This window comes from Sorex araneus, chromosome 5 (assembly GCF_027595985.1).
Source record: "Sorex araneus isolate mSorAra2 chromosome 5, mSorAra2.pri, whole genome shotgun sequence".
In the NCBI taxonomy this organism is placed as follows: domain Eukaryota; kingdom Metazoa; phylum Chordata; class Mammalia; order Eulipotyphla; family Soricidae; genus Sorex; species Sorex araneus.
The window spans coordinates 197,834,370-197,856,856 of NC_073306.1; positions in this window are offsets into that span (position 1 = coordinate 197,834,370).

The following is a 22,487-nucleotide window of genomic DNA, read 5'->3' on the forward strand; positions in this document are numbered from 1 at the left end:
ATATAAGGTAGCAAATTAAAAGTAAATGCCCTGGTAAAATAAGATTCTCTGAAATTTGTTTTCGCTGTTGTTAATTACTTGGGCAAACATGGTGAGTAGAATGGTGTTTCATGTTTTCTGCTAGTACCTCTGGTGTTTTGTGTATACAAGTCTAACTGGCGGAAGCCATTGCTTACTACAACACGTGACGGGCTGAGTGGATAATTCAAATATAGTCTTCTAAGCCCAAGGGTCCAACACATTCTAACTCTTGCACTCTTTCCAACATAATCAAGTTGACTCTTTTTGTATTCTCTGATTATAATCTAATGTGGACTGGATTAAATATCAGACCACATTATTTTACCTGTAAAGTTTCTTGGGAAAGTCCATGTCTTTAGAAAATCCATGTGTATAGAAAATCATCTTTAATTGCTTAGCTCAGCTGATTGGAACACTGCACATGGGAGGAATAGAATGTACTAAGTATGACAAGAAGGATTTAATCTATATAATGATACTTGGTTCTTGGAATACTTTATACAGTTAAAATCAAGATAAACATTTAGGTTTGAGAATTGATTTTAAACTAAGCAGTATAAATTATACCATAAAATCTGAAAGATTTTCTGGAAATATTATATTATTCCAATTCTACTGTAAATGTTCTCTCCAATGAGATGCCACCATTCAACTGGGCTGTGGGACAACAAAAAATATTTACTTTTCCCTTCCTTCTTCTGGCTTGAAGTTTTTGTAATGGTGTGATGACGGTAAATTAATGATGATGATATCAACTATATTTATTATGTATTTACTGTGTAGCAACATTTTATTATGGGTTCTAATGTATTTTTTTCTCACTTGCTACTAAAAGCACTCGCTACTAAAAAGCAGAGTCTCTTGCCCGCACACCTGGCTGTCTTCCCCGGGGCCCCTTCGAAGGGGATGGGCTCCAGCTTCCCTCCTCACCTCGAGCAGAGCTCCCGGTGGCCGAAGACCCCCAGAACCTAGCCACAGCCATGCTCAAGGCCCCTCTCCACACCTTTGGACAAGCCTCATGCATGAAAGAACCGGCAGAGGAACCCAGGTGTGTGCAATCCCATCAACGGCCAACATCCAGAGACTTAAAAGCAAGCTCCCAGAAGCGATATCTTATGACCCACTTCTCCCTCTGGGAGAAACTAGCAAGCTACTGAGAGCTTCCTGCCCACATGGGACAGCCTCGCAAACTTCCCATGGTGTATCCCTATCCCAAAGCCAGTAACAAGCTGGGTCTCATTCTCCTGACCCTGAAAGAGCCTCCAATGTGGCATTGTTGGGAAGGCCGAGTAGAGAGAGGCTTCTAAAATCTCAGGGATAGGACAAATGGAGAGGTTACTGAAACCGCTTGAGAAATTCGACGATCAAGTGGATTTTGTGATTCATGATTTGTGATTCGTGCTACTAAAAGCACTTTCATGAAAATGGTAATATTATTAGTCCATATTCAGGTAAAAAGAGTGAGACTCCAAACAGCCTAAATGATTTGCCTCATATCGCTTTTAAAAAATTACCATATCAAAGTTCAAACTCTGCCTCACCCAGTTAAGTAGCACCTTTCCACAAATAGTGTTTTCTCATGTTAGGTTAGCAATGGGAAGAGAAACTTTAAATATACTGAAACTAAAAAAATACAGGAAAGGTCTAAGATCTCATTCTATTCCCAACTCATGTTCACTTGACCCTCCATGCTGGCTATTTAAATATTTGTTAGATAAATTACATTATGTGCTAGTGACAAATGCAGTGTTGATAGTGACCTTTTGGCTGATAAGAGGAATGTGCTGTCCTCAGTGAGGGGTGAGGATGCTGCTACTGAAACAACCAGGCCATTAAAAGGCCATGAACTTCATGATGATTTCCTAATTGAGATGATGCATTCACGTTGGTTTCTTCCGACATGTTCGCTTTATTTTCGGGGAAGACAATCCTTCCTGTTCCCATTGTTGATACAACTATGCAAAGATACAGTAAATAAACTCTCCCATTTAGATACTGCCCACATCCTTGCTTTCCTTGAATTGGGTTCTGACGAAATGAAATGAGCTAAGCAAAGCAAACCAAAAAGTTCGAGTTAATAATTCCATCCCCCACCCACACTCATCCTGGGAGTTTTGCAAGTGTTTCTAGTGAAATTTCAGAGATACTAATGTTGTGAAACCCAGTAACATTGTTTTCGTCTGTCCCAGGGCATTCTCTGTGGCTATCAAATGTTAACCAATCAGTTTTAGAGTCTTATAATAAACTACAGAATGATTACAGTAATCAACTTCAGCCACTGAAATCACTTCAAATATAAAACTGGTTAATTAGAAATGAAAAAGGGCATTTTTCCCCTTGGAAAGAATACTGGAATTAAATTTGCATCTAGCACACAACCCAGAGATATCATTTTGCCTTTTATAAATTTTTTATTTATTTATTTTTAATTAATAGTTTATTTTTAATTAGTGAGTCAACGTGAGGGTACAGTTACAGATTTATACATTTTTGTGCTCATGTTTCTCCCTTACAAAGTTTGGTAACCCATCTCTTCACCAGTGCCCATTCTCCACCACCAGTAAACCCCAACATCCCTTCCCCCCTCCCCAGTCCCGTCTCCCCCCTCCCCACACTGCCACTATGGCAGGGTATTCCCTTTTGTTCTCTCTCTCTGATTTGGTGTTGTGATTTGCAATAAAGGTGTTGAGTGGCCATTGTGTTTAGTCTCTAGTCTATATTCGGCCCGCATCATCTTTCCCCCACATGACCTCCAACCACATTTTACTTGGTGTTCCCTTCTCTAAGTTGCCCAGAATGAGAGACCAGCCTCCAAGCCATGGAGACAACCTCCTGGTACTTATTTCTACTATTCTTGGGCGTTAGTCTTATAGTCTATTATTCTATATTCCACAGATGAGTGCAATCTTTCTATGTCTGTCTCTCTCTTTCTGACTCATTTCACTTAGCATAATACTTTCCATGCTGATCCACTTATACACAAACGTCATGACCTCATTCTTTCTAACAGCTGCATAGTATTCCATTGTATAGATGTACCAGAGTTTCTTCAACCAGTCATCTGTTCTAGGGCACTCGGGTTTTTTCCAGATTCTGGCTATTGTAAACAGTGCTGTGATGAACATATAAGTGCAGATGTCACTTCGACTATACTTTTTGGCTTTTCTGGGATATATTCCCAGCAGTGGTATTGCTGGGTCAAATGGGAGCTCAACCTCTAGTTTTTTGAGAATCGTCCATATTGTTTTCCAAAAGGGCTGAACTAGCCGACATTCCCCCAGCAGTGTAGAAGTGTCCCTTTCTCCCCACATCCTCTCCAACAGCGGTTGCTTTTGTTCTTTTGGATGTGTGCTAGCCTCTGTGGTGTGAGGTGGTATCTCATGGTTGTTTTGATCTGCATCTCTCTGATGATTAGTGATGTAGAACACTTTTTCATGTGCCTTTTGGCCATTCGTATTTCTTCCTTGGTAAAGTTTCTGTTCATTTCTTCGCCCCATTTTTTGATGGGGTTGGATGTTTTCTTCTTGTAGAGTTCAACCAGTGCTTTATATACCATTGATATCAACCCCTTATCTGATGGGTATTGTGTAAATATCCTTTCCCATTCTGTAGATAGTCTTTGTATTCTGGTCACTGTATCTTTTGCAGTGCAGAAGCTTTTTAGTTTAATGTAGTCCCATTTGTTGATCTCTGTTTTTACTAGATTGCTTAGTTCCGTGTCATCTTTGAAGATACCTTTATCTTCAATATCGTGGAGGGTTTTGCCTACCTTGTCTTCAATGTACCTTATGGTTTGTGGTCTGATGTTGAGGTCTTTAATCCATTTTGATCTGACTTTTGTGCATGGTGTCAGGTCGAGTTCTAAGCCCATTTTTTTGCATGTGGTTGTCCAGTTGTGCCAGCACCATTTGTTAAAGAGACTTTCCTTGTTCCACTTCACATCTCTTGCACCTTTATCAAAGATTAGATGATCATACATTTGAGGTTGTGTGTGGGGATATTCCACCCTGTTCCATTGGTCTGCAGTTCTGCTTTTGTTCCAGTACCATGCTGTTTTAGTTGTTTCCGCTTTGTAGTAGAGTTTAAGGTTGGGGAGGGTGATGCCTCCCATCATCTTTTTCCCAAGAATTGTTTTAGCTATCCGTGGGCGTTTATTGTTCCATATAAATTTCAGGATTGCTTGCTCCATTTCTTTGAAGAATGCCATTTTGCCTTTTATAAGTGATATTACCTTGTTTTTGGCGGGGGAGCACACATCTGGCTGTGCTCAGGGATCACACTCCTGGCTCTGTGTTCAGGGGACCACATGCAGTGCCAGGAGTTTCCTGCAAGGCAAGCACCTTACCTGCTCTACTATCTTCCTGGCCCCAAGCAGTGTTATCTTGATTAGGGTATAAGGCAGATGGCTCTTAAGTTTGGAAGGTAACACATGCCTAGCATGTACAAGACCCTGAGTTTGATCTCTTATACCACATAGATACCCCACCAAGCTGGCATAGCTGAGTGTGGTCCAAGTGATCTTCCAGTGCTGAACAGTCTGGTTTGCATCACTAGGCTGATAGAGTGATCCTGGTCCCCTGAGCATCACTGGGTGTACTCCTATCTTCCTTCCCTCCTTTTCTCTCCCTCCCTTCTTTCCCTCCTTTTCTCTCCCTCCCTCCCTCCCTCCCTCCCTCCCTCCCTCCCTCCCTCCCTCCCTCCCTCCCTCCCTCCCTCCCTCCCTTCCTTCCTTCCTTCCTTCCTTCCTTCCTTCCTTCCTTCCTTCCTTCCTTCCTTCCTTCCTTCCTCCTTCCTTCCTTCCTTCCTTCCTTCCTTCCTTCCTTCCTTCCTTCCTTCCTCCTTCCTTCCTTCCTTCCTTCCTTCCTTCCTTCCTTCCTTCCTTCCTTCCTTCCTCCTTCCTTCCTTCCTCCTTCCTTCCTTCCTTCCTTCCTTCCTTCCTTCCTTCCTTCCTTCCTTCCTTCCTTCCTTCCTTCCTTCCTCCTTCCTTCCTTCCTTCCTTCCCTCCTTCCTTCCCTCCTTCCTTCCCTCCTTCCTTCCCTCCTTCCTTCCTTCCTTCCCTCCTTCCTTCCTTCCTTCCTTCCTTCCTTCCTTCCTTCCTTCCTTCCTTCCTTCCTTCCTTCCTTCCTTCCTTCCTTCCTTCCTTCCTTCCTTCCCTCCTCCCTTCCTTCCTTCCCCGATTTCTCCAGGAGCCACCGACACAGGCTGGAGAAAAAAAATTCCTCTTCGGAGGAAAGGAAAATCAGTTCTAGGCCTTACTCAGGGCCTCAGGGTTCTTGTCTTGCCTCACAGAAAAGAATTTGGGGAGTAGACGAGCAGTGAAATAAAAACACTTTATTTGGAGGATTTTAGGAGGGGAATAAGGGAGAGAAAATGAGAGAGAGAGTAACATGCTCAAGAGAGAACACAGGCTTCTCCAAGGGCGGAGAGAGCCCCTACTCACATGCCAGTATTAGATAGGAAAGCATGAGCGTACACATCTCACGAGGGGAGATGCAGGTGACACACGTGCTCGGGCATCGCATGTGCTCAGCCACCTGGGCACAAGCAGCACCTAGGCTCAGGCAACATGTGAGCTGCCTTCCCTTTATTCAAGGTGGTTTTTATAGAGTTTCTCCAATCTACCCCGACATGGGGCTTTCACGTTAGGTAAGAGTTCATTGCTAGGGCTGTTTCCAAGGGGGTGGAGTTGGGAGTGGTCTTCTTTGAGACTCCTTTCCTTGACAGTTATTCCTGCTGGATCTTCTCTCGGAGGGTGGGTCCAGTTTTCTCTGGTCTGGGCTAGCTGACAGTTAATTGGATTAAAGGAAGGAATTGGGGGTTCTCCAGTAATTCCCTTCAGGCACTTTCTGCAGTCCAGTCTCCTCAGGCTTCGCTGCTGGAGAAGGTCTTATCAAGTCTTGCTTGATCCACAAGGTGAGTCAGACTTAGGACCAGTTGACTTGGTGCCTGTATTACTTCCTAGGAATTTCATTGCCATGATGTGTGTGTGGATTCCCTAATCTACCTGCCTACATCAAAAGTGGTGTCTGACTGAGGTCAAGGAAATCTGAGAATTCTCGCCACTTGTCATTGCCAAATTTCCGAAGCCCCTTTTAAACTTTGTTATTACTCATATCTCAACCTATAAGTCTCGCTTATAGATCACCAGCTCTTAGCAACAACTCTAAAGATCATCAGTGTTGAAGCTTCATTGCTAAAATTAATTATACTTAGCCAGTATTTGAACCTCCCTCCTTTTGAAAATTTCTGGGTTTTTTTTGTTTTTTTTTGGAGGGGGTGGTTTTAGAGCCACACTTGATGGTTCTCAGGGCTTACTTCTGGTTCTGTGTTCAAGACAAATGCCTGTCCATGTTCTTGGAACCATATGTGATGTCAGTGATTAGCCTGGGATTGGCCACGTGCAAGCAAGCATCTTGACCCCTGTATCGCCTCTCCAGCACTTTCTGCTTTTAGTTTCATAATACTCATTCTTGTAGTTTTCCTTTTACTTCTCTGAATGCTGCCTCTCACAATTCCCTCCATATTTTCCCCCTATTTTATCATTAGTGCAGTTCATTTCTCAGACACCTTCCCCTCTAAATGTGTCGTTCTTCCTAGATGTCTCAGGCAAATTAACCTCTGCTGCTGTGCAGTAGGTACAGTGTCTCCTACAGAATCCTGGGGGTTCATGATTCTCTCATGCAGCATCTTTTCCTTGGAGACCATTATTTCAAGCAATGGAAATGAAGGCAATGTGCATGGTTACAAGCATGAGTAGCCGTACACATTCATAAATGTACCGAGAGGAACAGAAATGTGGAGACAGCTCTGCTTTGCTTGCTCTACCCTCCCTGCCACATCATTTACTGTTTTTACCACAGCAGCCATTTTTTCTAGTTCACTTCACATTTTGATAACTTTTTTAGTACCTGACTTGGGCTAAATGCAACTGTAGCAGGTAATCCTCCTCCTGTTGTGAGAGCCTATGTGAGGAAGAAGGGAGTTGAATGTTGTATGTATTTTCTATTTATTTTCTGTTTATGATCATAGTTTACTGATTTTCATAAGCATGAAATAAGCTATTAAAATTTGATGACAAGGGGAACAGAATTTCTCTCATGGTTTGGTCAGCTTTATTTGATAAGATTGTGATGGAGACCCCTATATAACCCACTATCTTTCCTTTTATTGCTGATACCTAATAAATAAAAAATTTTATTTATACATATAAATTTATTGTGGATTAGAAAAATGTGTATATCATTCATATTTCATTTTTGCAGTATTCAGTTATATACAATTTAGATTTCAGTTCTTTCACTGATGATTTTGTCTGAACTCTTTTTTTTTTATTTTTCATTAAAACCGTATCTACTAATACATAACAAAGTTACAAAGGAATGATAAGAAACTTTTGAAAATAATTGTTGGACTAAGTATCCCCTATATATTTGTGTTCTAATTCAAATTAATCTTCCACTAATTAAATTCTCACAATTTTGTAGACAGGACAAATTTTGATTTCCCTCACCTGAGGGACTAAGTGTATCAACTGATTTGATAGCACAGATGCTTTAAAATAAGAATTTGTGAAAGAAATTGGACTTGCCAGACCATTTTTAATAAGATGTAAATTACATGTAAACAAATGTCACAAGAATGCTTTTCTTAGCCTCAATATTTCCATGATGTCTGGGCTTGGAGAAATTGTTCAGCAGATAGGATGCTTGCTTCGCACAGGGTTGCTGGGCACTGAATACAATCCCTTCTCTCCCTCCATCAGTGATCTCTGAGCACAGAGCCAGGAGTAAGCCTTGAGCACTGCAGGGTAGGACAAAGGAACAAATCACAAACAAACAAACAGAAATCCCAGAGAAGAAAGACAAACAAGAGCCTTCATAATGTTAAAGAGCAGGTTATAAAATTCTACATGCACTGGTTAGTTCCAGGTGAAAATTTAATTGTGTACATGTCATACGACGCTAATTAGTGCAGACACGTTTGCAATCCGTCTCTGAACCCACATTGATCTTTGACACGTCCGCCCGGGGCAGGCGTCCTGCCCAGGTGAAGGTGTTCCCCATCCCACCCTCGCCTTATCTCACTCCTCCTCCCCGTGGCGCGGAGAACTGTCAAATGACTGTATGGGAACTTCCTGAAATTTGCCTCCTCTTCCACAGGTAAACCTGCTCCTCCTGTCCTTGGAGGTATGACCGCCACAGTCCCAGTCCCAGAGCTCCAAGTAGGCCACGAGCTTTCCCATTTTCTGGAACAACTGGTCTGTATTGGGGACCAGGAAACTGTAGGTCTCTGCTGACTCTGTGGCTTTCAAAGAAAGAAAAGAGCAACCATAGTTAATGCCCCAAAATGACATCAAGGAAAACAAAAACAAACGTGTTTCCCATGTGGCGGGTACTCACAGTGAGGGCCATTGTTCCCTGGGAACTCAGCTGACGTGCTGTGTCCGGACCAACAGGCTCTCCCTCAGTTTACAGGTGTGAAGTCATAGCAACGCAGGTCCCATCCCTTGGGGGATTTTCCTTTTGGTTGCAGTGACCTGTTTCCTGATCGGCCTGGTGTGCTTGGACTCTAAGCCATGAGGAAGAGAGAGAACCTTACTGATAGGTTTATTTTACCCTTTACTCCAGAAAAGTCAGAGAGATGTCAGGTGGATCAGGGATCATTTGTACATAAATAATTAAGGGGATATTCAGGGTTTGGGTGTGTTTAGAATAAAATAATTTAAAAGGTGTCTACTAGATCCAAACAGTATTCATTTATCCATCAAGACAAGGCTTATGAGAAGTGTTTATATTGATTCTGAGGTACCTTGGAGATAAATGAAAAATGAAAACCTCTCCAGAAGTAGAGGTTTTTTACTAAAACAAGTAGAAATGATTTTTAAGGAAATGAACACTTGCTGGTATGAATGCCTGAGACATATTTATTCATCAGGAATCAACTGAGGTCTATTCTTTACTAAAGAGAGTGCCCCAAAATTTCAAGGCACCTCCCATGCTCCAGTGGCCTTTTCCTAGTAAAACTTCGAGAATTTATTGCAGTCCCAAATACTGTTGCCTCATTGTCTAACAAGTCCCATTTTCCTCTTTCAGAACTAACCTCCTTGAAACCAATATTAAGAAGTGATGAGCACACAAGAGTTGAAGTGCTTCCGTTGTATGGTACTGACCCTGCTTCAGTTTCCTGGTCTACCCAGCATCGCTAGGACTGATGCCCGAACACAGAGTCAAGAGAAAGCTATGAGAATGGCTGGGTGTGTCGCACCTCCCTAACCCCATAAAAAAGAAGGAATAAAAGTAAAAGCACAGGGGCCGGAGCAATAGTACAACAGGTAGGGCATTTGCCTTGCACAGAGCCGACCTGTGTTCAATCCCCGTCATCCCATATGGTGACTCAAACACCGCCAGGAGTAATTCCTGAGTGCAGAGCCAGGAGTAACCCCTGAGTATCTCTGGGTGTGACCCAAAAAGAAAAAAAAGTAAAAGCATAGTTTCTGCTATAGGTCTACTGTCATGAGTAAAGGCCACCCATCCAATTATAGGAAAAGATTTCTCTTTCCCAACATGTGATGATGAGAACATCTCCATAAATTTCTCTCTGTCTCTCAGCAATAAACATTTAGGCTTAAATATCTGTATCTATTGAATGTTTATCATGTTACAGCCATGAAATAAGAAGACAGAGATTAATACAATCCTCTAAAAATACAAAACTGCTATACATTGCCATGGAAAACTCATCCCTCCACGCCCCCACTCCCACCCCCACCCCCCGCTAATCACACACACATGTGTACGTGCATGTCCATTTTAAACGTGGTTCTTGTGGACTATCAGTTATCTTTCTGTCCAACTTGAACTTGGAAGTCAGACCTTAGCATTGGTAGTCCAACTGTGAGAAGGAGTTGAGCATAGCTGGAGATTCGTTTATGAGTGATTAGTAATGCAAAATGACTGAATAAATGAATGCCCACTCCATATATCTTGCCAGTCATTCCGTAGTCATTAATTAGACCCCTTGTAACACACAATTCTTGAAGCAGCTCGAGAACGTCTTACTAGAGAACAGAACAAAATGAGGTGTACGCAGAAACAGCCTTGAGAAGGTTTCTGGAGGAAAGCCCGCACCTTCTGTTAGCTGTGAGAGTGTTAACTCCAAGCGGGAGAAGGAAGACTGTGGGCATAAAGGCAAGACACTAAGGACAAGCTATCTACTTTGCACGGTGCCAAAGCTCCACCTCACTCCTAATGTCTTTGCTGTAAAATTTTAGCACCATGATTTACAATACTGTTGATGACAGGGTTTCATGCCTAGTGTTCCAATAACATTCCCTCCCCCGGCACCCCCGCAACACACACACTCATACAGTTCTTCCACTCCCTAGTCCCACCGTGGACAAAGTTCTGGTCATCAGTTCTCAGGTTCTGTTGTCTTTTCCCCTCTGTTATTCCCTTGCTATACTTCACATAGAATGTCTGTGTCTATTCCTCTCCTCCTGTCCTTCTGGCCGACGTTACTCAATACAGTACTCTCCAGATTCATCCACGTAGCAGAAAATTGTGTGATTTTGTCTTCTGACAGCTAAGCAGTATCTTATTGCACATAATATCCAGAAGAGTTCACACGGGCAAGGGGTCCTGTGCACCGATGGTGGGGGTCTGGTGTTAGAAAGAAAGCTCCCAGTGAAAAAAGGAGCACCTTCCTTCGAGCCCAGAGGCATCTCATCTGAGACCCTCAGCCTGACCCCTGCACTCTCCATCTGGCCTAGAGGAGCTGGGCTCAGCCTTCCTTTGACAAAGGCATTAGAACACCGCCACCCCCCACCCTCCCCAAGCTGCCCCTTCCAAACAAACCCCAAAACACTTTAAAGTGAACTTCCAATAAGTTTACAGAGTTCTGTTGCTTATGTTCTCCCCTAGGCCCCCTTCCCTCTCTTCTGTTGATGTTTTGATGACCAGGGATTGAGCACCTGCTTGGTTGTGTTCCCATATGAAGTTGTGTTGTTATGTTGGGGGGTGTGGGGAGAGCACTGCACATTGAGTTTCAGTGCTCACACACTCGGACAAAGTGTTGAGCAGAGTGTCACCCTGGAGCTGTGGTGCTTGTGCCCACTTCTCTTCGGTGTGCCCAGAAATCACTTAGGGTGCCAGGGATCTCGGACAGCAGTGCTTCCAGGGCCATCAGCAGTGTATGTGTCGGCATCAGGATTCAGACTCACAGGCTCATGCAGTCACTTTAGCCACTGAACCCTTTGCTAGCACCTCTTACCCACATGCTCATGTCCACCCCTTTCTCTTCCTTGCTTCCCTTCCCTTCCCTTCCCTTCCCTTCCCTTCCCTTCCCTTCCCTTCCCTTCCCTTCCCTTCCCTTCCCTTCCCTTCCCTTCCCTTCCCTTCCCTTCCCATCCCTTCCCTTCCCTTCCCTCCCCTCTTCTCTCTCTCTCTCTCATCTTTCTTTTTCTTCCCTCCTCCTCTCCTTTCCCCACATTTGAGGTTTGAGGTGTGCGTTCTACCACTTAGCCACATTCTCAGCTTGAACCACTTCCTGTGTTGACTTTGTTGTCATCAGTAACTGAGTTTTTATTTAATTATTTATTTTTAATTTTTGTAAGGTTGTTCACAATAATTTATTGCACTCAAAATTCCAGCTCCAGTCCACCACCATTACACCTTCCCACCACCATTATTCCAAATTTTCCTGCCACCACCCAAGCCTGTCCTAAAGGCAGATCCTAAATTATTTTGTATTGCTTGGTATGGGACTGGAGCTATAGTACAGTGGGTATGGCGTTTGCTTTGTACTCGGCCAACCAGGGTTCAATTCCTCCTTCCCTCTCGGAGAGCCCAGAGAACTACTGAGAGTATCCTGCCCACACGTCAGAGCCTGGCAAACTACCTGTGGCATGTTTAATATGCCAAAAAGAGTTAACAAGTCTCACAATGGAGACGTTACTGGTGCCGGCTCGAGCAAAATCGATGAACAATGGAATGACTGTATTTACTTGCTTGCTTGGCTTATTATAGAGAAGTATTTTAATCTTAACTTCCTACGAAATAAAATAGAACATTTTAAAGACCTACCTTAACTCATCCATGAATATTTGTAGTAGATCTTCAAGCGAGAGCCTGAGATGAATTGACACTAGAATTTGAAAATCACCATATTTTTACTTTTGGTATCAAGTAAAACTGCATATATATGTGTGTATATATATGCATTTGCTTAAATATACACATGTGTATATTTAATATGTGTGCACCTAAAATTGTTAAAGCAGAACGAAGCTAGGTAACAAATTCAATAGACAAGTATAAGTTCTTTAAGGAGCTCCTTTTTCTCTTTGGATATCCTTTTGAAACCCTGTTCTTTCTGCAATCAGGTAACTCTTTAAGACCACAGTCAGCTTTTGAGGTTACGAGATCAGAACACAGAGAAGGCATCATTCTCTAACACACTGCCCTCTTTTGGCAGTGAGATGTATAGCTGAAAAGCAAAACAAGGAAGTTCTTTTTTAAAAATTGATTTTTATTAAAAATACTCTGATTTAAGTTGTTTATTGTACAGTTGTTTCATGCATCTAAAGTCCCAACACCACAAGTTTGACCTTCCCCCCCACCAATATCCAGAGTTTCCCTCCCAATCTCACCCTGTTCCCTTCAGCACACAACAAATTTACTTTATATTGCTTGTTTCAACAAAACTTTAAGAATTAATAAATAGAATGATCAGAAAATAATCAGTAATGGCCAACTGGTGATTACTATATGATTTTGACCTATGTAAATAAGAAAATTAAAACCATTTAATACAATACTAAAATGCGTATTCTCAGCTACATATATGTGTTTTCAACTCTAGAATCTAAAGTATATTACACTAAATTTAATTTATACTTGGATCTCATTATGGTAATAATCATAGCTCAGCCATAATTAGTAATACCTAAAAAATTCTGTTTAATATGTGTGGGAGTTTACATAGAATAGATAGGGCCTTCATATGTAAATTTACCCCTTACACTTTATATAAATGCAGAAGTACTTTTTAAAAAATATATTAACTAATTAAGAATTACTGAATAACTGTGAATTGTAAAGTAATTCATGACTGAGTCTCAGACATACAGCAATCCCTCCTTTACCAGTATCCTACACTAATCCCTTCACCGGTGTCATTTCCACCAGTGTCCCCAGTGTCCCTCTCACCCTCCATCCTGCTTCGATGGCAAGCACATTTTACCTACTTTCTGCATCCTGTCCTCCTCCAGAATAGCAAGAAGTCCCTTTTAGTTGTTGTTCTTGTACTGGTTACTTCAACTTGTACTTCTGCTAACAGAAGCAATGCTGATGCAACCATCCCTTGGTTATCAGAAATTCTTCAGAGCTAGAAAGACAGAAAAAAAAAATGGTCCTTTGTGAACTCGGTTGCGTTTAATTCCTTTTGAAATAAGTAAGTCCACCATGAGATCTTCATTTTTCAAATCTGTGAAGGTATAAGATGACTTAATTGTTCTGATTTTGCATATGATCATATATTATAAAAACAAACCACATGGTTACCTGAGGGCCATATATTTTGAAAGTCTTACAAATATTTCATTGGAAATAACTTTCTACATATTGGATATGTGTTTTATTCATACAAGAGAAGTTTTGGAGCACTTCTACTATATATTAGACTTTCTCAATGGAAGGGACACCAATTGATATGGTTTTTGCTCCTGTGGATGTTACAATCCAGAGTGAGCATTGACATGTGGGGCAGAAGCTAATGAGGTGCAGGATGATCTAACAGTGAGAGGGAAATTTTATCCATAGAGGTCAAAGTATGCCTCCTTAGGAAGTGTGGCTTATGTGAGAGGCAGGAGGTCAAAAGTTAGCAAGATGAAAGTTCAAGAGGATGGGTAGGAAAAAGAATGAACCAATGCAGACAGTTTCAAATACATGACATCAAGAATTGTCACATGAATTAATCATTAGCATAGCATTGTGTCCTAAACTGTGTTCATGTAGACTTAAGCACAGTTAACAAGGAGGTGACATGGCAGTATAAAACAAAGAACTTTGAAACTTCAGAGACAAATTCCGATCTAATTAGCTTAGCTTAAATGACTTTTCTGAAACTATTTACTTCTAAGATTGGAGCAGTTGAATTTAAGCTTCCTAGTTTCTGATTAGGTTTTAAATGAATAGCGTGTGCAAATAAGACACTTAAATACTACATTGTGTTTATCTTAACTACTTTGAAAAACTGAGACTTCCTACCATGCAGAATGCTTACTTAATCACCACATGAACATATTGCTTGAAAGTCGATTTCAATATAGTCTAGTGATGACTGTGTGACACATTTGATATAGCAGTAACTCCCTGAAGCGTATTATTGATAAAAATTGTTTCCACAAGTGTTGGCTAGACATTTTGTCATTCGTGTAACAAAATCTAAGACTAAAAAATATCAGTGATGAAGGTTCAATGATTATACTGAATTACTCCAATTCACTTAAAGATTATATTTCACAGTTAGCTTTAGCTATGTAGATCATAGATTACTTCCCAGAAAACCCCAAGCAGGTATTTTTAGCAAAGGGGATGGAAAGATAAATGCAGAGCTCCAGCTTTGAGTTATATTGGAATATGTTGATCTGTTTTTAAATGTTTGCCCATCCTTTTGTTGCTGTTGTTGATTTTGAGGCACACCTAAATGGTATTTAGGGGACCATGCACGAAAAGGAACCAAACTCCATACCTCCTGTAAGCAAAGCATCATTGTGCTATTTCTATGGCCCCAATTTTTCATTCTACAGATTTAAGCAGCATCAATCAAACAGCAATATTTAAAAATATGTTTAAAATTTGCTATAATTTGAAGTCACATTTCATAAAAGTTAAATGTTGCCCATTTAAATACTAATGATGATGATTGATCATCATCCCGTTGATCATTGAATTTCTCGAGCGGTCTCAGTAACGTCTGCATTCGTCCTAGTCCTGAGATTTTAGCAGCCTCTCTTTACTCGTCCTTCCCAACGATGCTGCTTTGGAGGCTCTTTCAGGGTCAGGGGAATGAGACCCAGCATTGTTACTGGTTTTGGCATATGAATACACCCTGGGGAGTTTTTGAGGCTCCCCAGGTGGGCAGGAAACTCTTAGTAGCTTGCCAGGTTCTCCCAGAGAGATAAGTAGGTAATAAGATGCTTCCGGGAGCTTGGTTTTAAGTCTCTGGATGTTGGCCATTGGTGGGATTGTGAGGCAGGTGCCAGGGGCAGTCCCTGGGTGTGACCACCTAGCTACTGGAAAATGGGAAATCTGGATGGAGGAGGCCCAGTCCCAATCCGAGCAGGCTTGGAGGTCTCAGCCTCAGGTCCCACACACCTGGGTTCCTCTGCCGGTACCTTCATGTGTGAGGCTCGTCTGAACGTGTGGAGAGGAGCCTTGAGCATGGCTGTGGCTAGGCTCCAGAAGTCTTCAGCCGCCAGGAGCTCTGCTCAGGGCAGGGAGGGAAGCTGGAGCCCACCCCCTCGGAGGGGCCCTGGGGAAGACAGCCAAGTGCAAGGGCAAGAGACTCTGCATTGCTCTCTTCCAGGAGCTTGGTTTTAAGTCTCTGAATGTTGGCCGTTGGTGGGATTACATGGCGCCGGGGGCAGTCCCTCGGTGTGACCACCTAGCTACTAGAAAATGGGAAATACTACTAATATTACAACTAATATCTCCTGTGTTAAGCAACAAAAACATAAAGCCTAAACATTAAACTTTAACATCACCCTACATAGTCTATTATCCTAAAGATCATGAACTCAGACTTGAAATAATAGTTTCCTAAATTCAGGAAGTCAGAATAAGGATTCTCACACAGAGGTTCTAAGCATCCAAGCTAATGCTCTTTCTACTAAGTTATCCAATATCCACATTTCACATAGGTGATCTATGCAATGGAATTTTCCCACTTGAAATAAAAGACAAAATATCCTTAATGGAAACAGACACTAAGCTACCATTATCTTGAATTATTATTAGTTATATAGGCATTACTTTTGCATTTTAACCAGAATAGTTTTTTTACCAAGTATTTATTAAAATAATTTTGAGAATATTGTTAAGCATTCATTTACTCAACAAATATTTACCAAGCACATGGCATTTTTAAAACACTATATTAGATAATTGATTCCTATCCTAATTTACCTAATTTACTAAGCACAGTAAATAATAGAGAAGGAGAAATGCTTATAGGAGTAAGCCATCAAAAATAATCCTTCAGTTTCTTCATTTCCTTGAACTGTTCTGATATGTAATGCATTTGGAGCATTTGATAATTTTAACATAGTTTCCCATGATACAAATTCTCATATAATGTGATTTCAGCCTCTTATGGCTCCAAACACTTACAAGTTGTTTTTTAGATATTGATGTTCCCCTTTTACTATACTCATAAAAAACAGTCTATTTTATTTATTCTTTAAACTTAAAATGTATCATTGTAGTTTAGGTAACATGGTTATAATAATGCTTGTAGGGTTTTTGTATACAAAGTTACTGCTTTTCTTATAACTGTGTAATATTGTGTTGTTGTATAAATGCCAAGACCTCTTTATGATTTCTGTTGGGGCTAGACTGAGCTACCAGGATGAGCCCAGTGGTTTGGATGAGGTTGAACATATTTTTTGGCTGCCTTAGTAAATAATTTCCTAAATTATAACAATTGACAGTCTTTTCTCACAGATCCCGGGTTTTGCTTAAGCCTGTTTGTTGTCAGTATGTAGATCCTACATTGTTTATTTTCCCGTATGCAGAAGAACTTTGCATGATCTTCCCAGAACTCCTTTGGTGACTGTATTGTGCCCTTCATTGGTGACTGTATTGCACCCTTAAGAGCTTCCATGATCAATAAAAGGAGATTACGGGGCTCTCTACCTTTGTCTAATAGTCAAAGAGAACCTAGACCCTCCATGAAAAACATTTCTTCCGCGTTCCTTGTTCAGCGCCTCCGACCTCACGAACGTTCACGCAACAGATTTCATCTGTAGATATTTCCATATCCTGGTTATTGTACTTAGAGCAGTAATAAACAGAAGTGTACTTAAATCTTTTTTAGTTAAAGTTTTAAATTATTATTTTTTCCTTTTTTGGGTCATACCCAGCGATGCACAGGGGTTACTCCTGGCTCATGCATTCAGGAATTACTCCTGGTGGTGCTCCGGGGACCCTATCGGATGCTGGGAATTGAACCCAGGTTGGCCGCATGCAAGGCAAACAACCTACCCACTGTGCTATTACTCTAGCCCCTCTTTTTTACTTTTTTTCTTACTTTTTTAGAAGTCTCTACACTGGCTTCCCTAGAGTGAACCAGATAATAATCTCATATTTAGTGAATTATTATTCCTTTTTCACCACAAGCCTCAAACACAAGTTATTTTCAGTCTTTTTGACATACTAAATTCTCACTGTTGTGAAATCATACCTTATTTTGATGTGGATTTTCCTGGTAATACGTGTCAATGAATACATTTTCATATTCCTACTGGGAATCCATATATCTTCTTCGGAGAAGTGTCTGTTCAACTCCTCTCTTGATTTTTTAATGCTTTCATTGTTGAGCTTTCTGAATGCTTTACATGTCTTGGATAATATTAACTCTTTATCTAGTATAATGTATGAAAATGTTTTTCTCTCATAAAGCAGAGTCCTTATTTTAACTGGAGATCCTTTGGCTATGCAAAAATATTTCAAGATGACATAGTCCTATTTGTTTATTTTTTTTCTTTTTGTGAATGAAGTCAAACTATTGATGGCACCGCTGAGCTCCATTAGGTTCCTAAAGAGTTCTGACAGAGACTATTTTAAGCATTATTCTATTTGCCACAATGTCTAGCCCACTCTCTTGAACACAGGAGGTACACAGAATTTGATGACTGAGTGAATGGCATTTATTTTGATCCTCCAAAATATAGCAAGCATGATTAGCTTTATGTGAGGGAAGGTGACAATCATATCATTGTTTAGGTTTTCATTGTTACTAATCCTTAGAGCTCCAAATGGAAGGAATCTTTTTCTAACTTGACTTTCATCAGAATGATATGGCAATCCTCACTCAAAATAGAACCACTTCTCCCATTGCCACTACTGAAAAAAGTGTTAAATGAGATATATTAGTATTTATCAAGTTGTTTGATTTAATAATTATTATAGTACAGGTAATTGGTTTATGTATATAGTATTGATAAACAAAATTACTTTTCACCACCACCACCAAAATGCCCTTGACCTTGTCCCACTATTTTTGTATCACCTGTGCTTCTATCATAAAGTATTTGATTTTTTAAAACTGGATTAACAAAGGACAGTAGAAACGAGAGCCAGGAGGACTGGTCTATAGCTGAAAGCTTGCCATAAGTTGGGGAGGCAGTTAGGCCAGAGAAGAGACCACTATGATAATGATAGTTGAAAATGGGGTAAAAGGATATTACATGATATCTTTTTAGTACCTGTATTGCAAACCATTATGCCCAAAAAGATGAGAGAGAGAGAAAGAGAGTAAGAGCAAGAGCGAAGATTGAGAGAGAGAGATGGGGGCTGGGGGGGGAGGAAAAGGAGGCAGGCTGCAGGTAGGGGGTCAGAAGGGAAACAGGGGACATTGGTGAATGGAAATGTACATTAGTGAAGGGATGGGTGATGGAACATTGTCTGACTAAAACCCAATTATGAGCAACTTTGTAATAGCATATCTCACGGTGAATCAATAAGAAAGAAAAATCATTAAGGGGACACCTAAATATTGGTTTGTTTATGTATATTTAGCAACAACAAAAGAATTTACCCTTTTATTAACAAAGAAAGGAGTTTATTCGTACTTCTTTTATGATGATATTGTAAGGATAAGAATCTTTGGAAGAAAACTTTAATACTGTATCCTGAATCTCATTTTGGAAATAAATCTAATTTCATGCTGTCAAAAAAACTGGAAATGGCCATTTTCTATGTCCAAACTGGTAGGATTAAAATCAGCAGTAGAATTTTAAAGTTTTTTAAGAAAGAGAAAGAGGTTATTATTTGTTTTATTTCAAAGATACTTAAGGAATGTTAGCACAGTTCTGAATTTTTTATGACTTATTTCTTGGTGATTTTTTTTTATGAGAACAATCAGATGTTCAAGTGCCTAATACCTCCTGTTATATTGTGCTTTGTAGTTTCAGAAGCACTTTCACATGCTTTATCTCACCTGACCCTTCTTACCTTCCCTCTGGAGTTGGCAGAGAGACATTATTATCTTCACTTTTGTAGATCAAAAGAGCAAAACCCTTGGAACTTCAGTGGCTTGCCTAAAGTCAAGCGACTAAAAGCTCAGTTCTTGTACTAAAGTCTACACATTCCAAGTCCAGCACATTAAATTGCTGAGCAATAAAAAGAAATGAATCGCAAAGGTAAATTTTACTAGAAGTTTGATGAATAAAATATATTTACACTAAATGAGCTCAAAATTATAAACAATGACTAATCCCATACATTAGATGTGATGAAGAAGTATACCTATTGGAATATTTACATTATTTACCAGAAAAATAAATCAGAGACAAGAACTCAACTCCAGCTACGTATTTTAAGATTGTGATATAGGAGGGAGAGAGAGAGAGAGAGAGAGACAGAGACAGAGACAGAGACCGAGACAGAGAGACAGACAGGCAGGCAGAGAGGCAGACAGGCAGAAAAGTGACTGCCATAGATGCAGGCTGGGGGTGAGAAGTGAAAGGAGGGAAAACAGGGACATTGGTATTGAGAAGTGTAGACTAGTGAAGGAACAGAAGTTAGAAAATTATGTGACTGAAACCAAATCATGGACAACTTTGCAACTGTTTATATCATGGTGGTTTAATTTTTTTTTAAAAAAAACAAGAGACTGGAGCAATAGTACAGTGGGTAGGGCATTTGCCTTGCACTCAGCCAACCCGGGTTCAATTCCCAGCATCCCATATGGTCCCCTGAGCACCACAAGGAGTGCAGAGTCACGAGTAACCCCTGTGCATTGCCAGGTATGACCCAAAAAGAAAAAAAAATTGTGATAAACTGAGAAAATCTAAAACTTTAATGATTATTTTTGATTACTTTTGAAGAGTGACATAATAGCTATCTGTGTTCAATTAGATGATTATGTGAGTATAAATAAATTCTGTGTATGAGTCCTTTTTCTGAGGAATACCAGCTAAATTTGAGCATAGAGAAATTTGATGCTAATACTATATTTCATTTCACTGTTAGGTATTTACACTAATTTATGTATAAAATCCTACAATATAGTCAATAATATGGTGATGTACAAGATTAGATTATAAAATTTCACGGCCAACTCTACTTATTCTCTATATATTTGGATCACGTAATTTAGCCCTTAGATTTTTTTTTTCTTTTTGGGTCACACCTGGTGATGTAGAGGGTTTACTCCTGGCGCATGCACTCAGAAATTACTCCTGGTGGTGCTTGGGGGACCAAATGGGATGTTGGGAATCGAACCTGGGTTGGCCTTGTGCAAGGCAAACACCTTATCTGCTGTGCTATCGCTCCAGCCTCAAGCCCTCAGATTCTTAACTGTAGTACAAGGATAGGAAAACAACTTTTGTTGGTTTCTCATAGGATTTAAAGAATTGATCATATCTAAATTACTTTGTATCAGCTTATGATAAATATAAAATAAATTTGAGTTATGGAGTCACATCTAGAGGTGCTTGGGAGACTATCTGATGCCAGGTATCTAATCTGGGGGTCCCGCATGTGAAGCAGATGTTTCTACTCTTTGAACCAGCTCCAATTATTGTTTTTACTATAGAATTTGAGTGAAACAGAATCTGGAGTTCCGACCTCCGTTGATGATCGAGAATCAGGGACGTTGTCTTGTTTGCCAAAGTGTTGAAAATCAGATGGGCTGGACACATAATGTGATTTGGAGACGACCACTGGACTAGAGCTGTTACCAATTGGATTCCACAGGACATCCAAAAACACCTGGCCGCCCACCTACCAGGTGATCAGACTTCTTCGTAAAGATCCTGAATGAACGATTTGAGGCTCTTTGTGTTCCTGGAGCAAGCAGACGTCATTGGGTTATACTAGCATAGGACAGGGACGAATGGAGATGTTACTGGTGCCAGCTCCAGCAAATCAATGAGCAATGGGATGACAAGTGATACAAGTAATTATAGACTTTACAGTGTCAGTGTTTAATTATATTATTATCTGGTTGATAGACACCGTAACAAAATATCAGTCCTTGTTTTGATACATTGTACAGATAGCACTATAGAGCAGAGCGAATTTTATTCAAATCAAAGCAGTGCATCAATTTTGACACAAATTGGTTCTTTTTTTAAAATTTTATTTTCAAAGAGTAATTCACAGTACTTGATTACATTCAATATTTCAACACCAATCTCACTACCATTACACCTTCCCAACCACCATTATTTTGAGTCTTACTGCAACCACCCAAGACTTCCCCAAACACAGATGATAAATATTTTATTTTGTATTGATTGTTATGAATAATTCACTAAAAATGAGCCAAAAATATTTCCTTAGAGAAAAGTGTGTGAAAATTTTTGTATCACATCTTGGATCCATTAAGCCTCTGTATTATTAACATGAGATCATTAACAAGAGATCATTAACATGTTAGAGTTCGAGTCTTGTGTGCTTATATATATATATATATATATATATATATATATACACACACAGAGATATATATAGCACTGTAGCACTGTTGTCCCATTGTTCATCGATTTGCTCGAGTGGGCACCAGTAACATCTCCATTGTGAGACTTGTTACTGGTTTTGGCATATCGAATACGCCATGGCCATGGGTAGCTTGCCAGGCTCGGCAGTGTGGGCGGGATACTCTCGGTAGCTTGCTGGGCTCTGTGAGAGGGATGGAGAAATCGAACCCAGGTCGGATGAGTTCAAGGCAAATGCCCTACCTGCTGTGCTATCACTCCAGCCATTTTGAACAGAAATCATTTAAGTTATGCCATGTTCTATTTGTTAGGATCCTGACACTGTACCTACGGATTCCTTGGTAAAGTGTGGTGTGCGCTTCTCACCGCCCATCCCTAGGATGCCGGATTCCTTAAGGCAAAATTGGTTTTTTCGTTTTACTGAGTTGTATGTGCTCTTTCTAATCCCCCTTCATCTTTTCTTTTACTTATGTCTATAGCTTGACACACAGGTTAAATCATCAGCAAAGAGAAATACTGTTTGCAGTTTAGTCTCTCAATCTCCCTATGAGAATTTCTAGTAAGAGATTCCCTCGATTTCATTCCAAAGGGTTACTACAAGAATAATTCAGATTGTATTCCTTCCCACTTAGGTGTTTCACTTTCACTGGTTCATTTAATAAAATGTCCCAGTACTACACAGAGCACAGAAAGAATGAAATGCTTTACTGATGCAATATAGTAAAAATAGTATTTATGTGCCAGA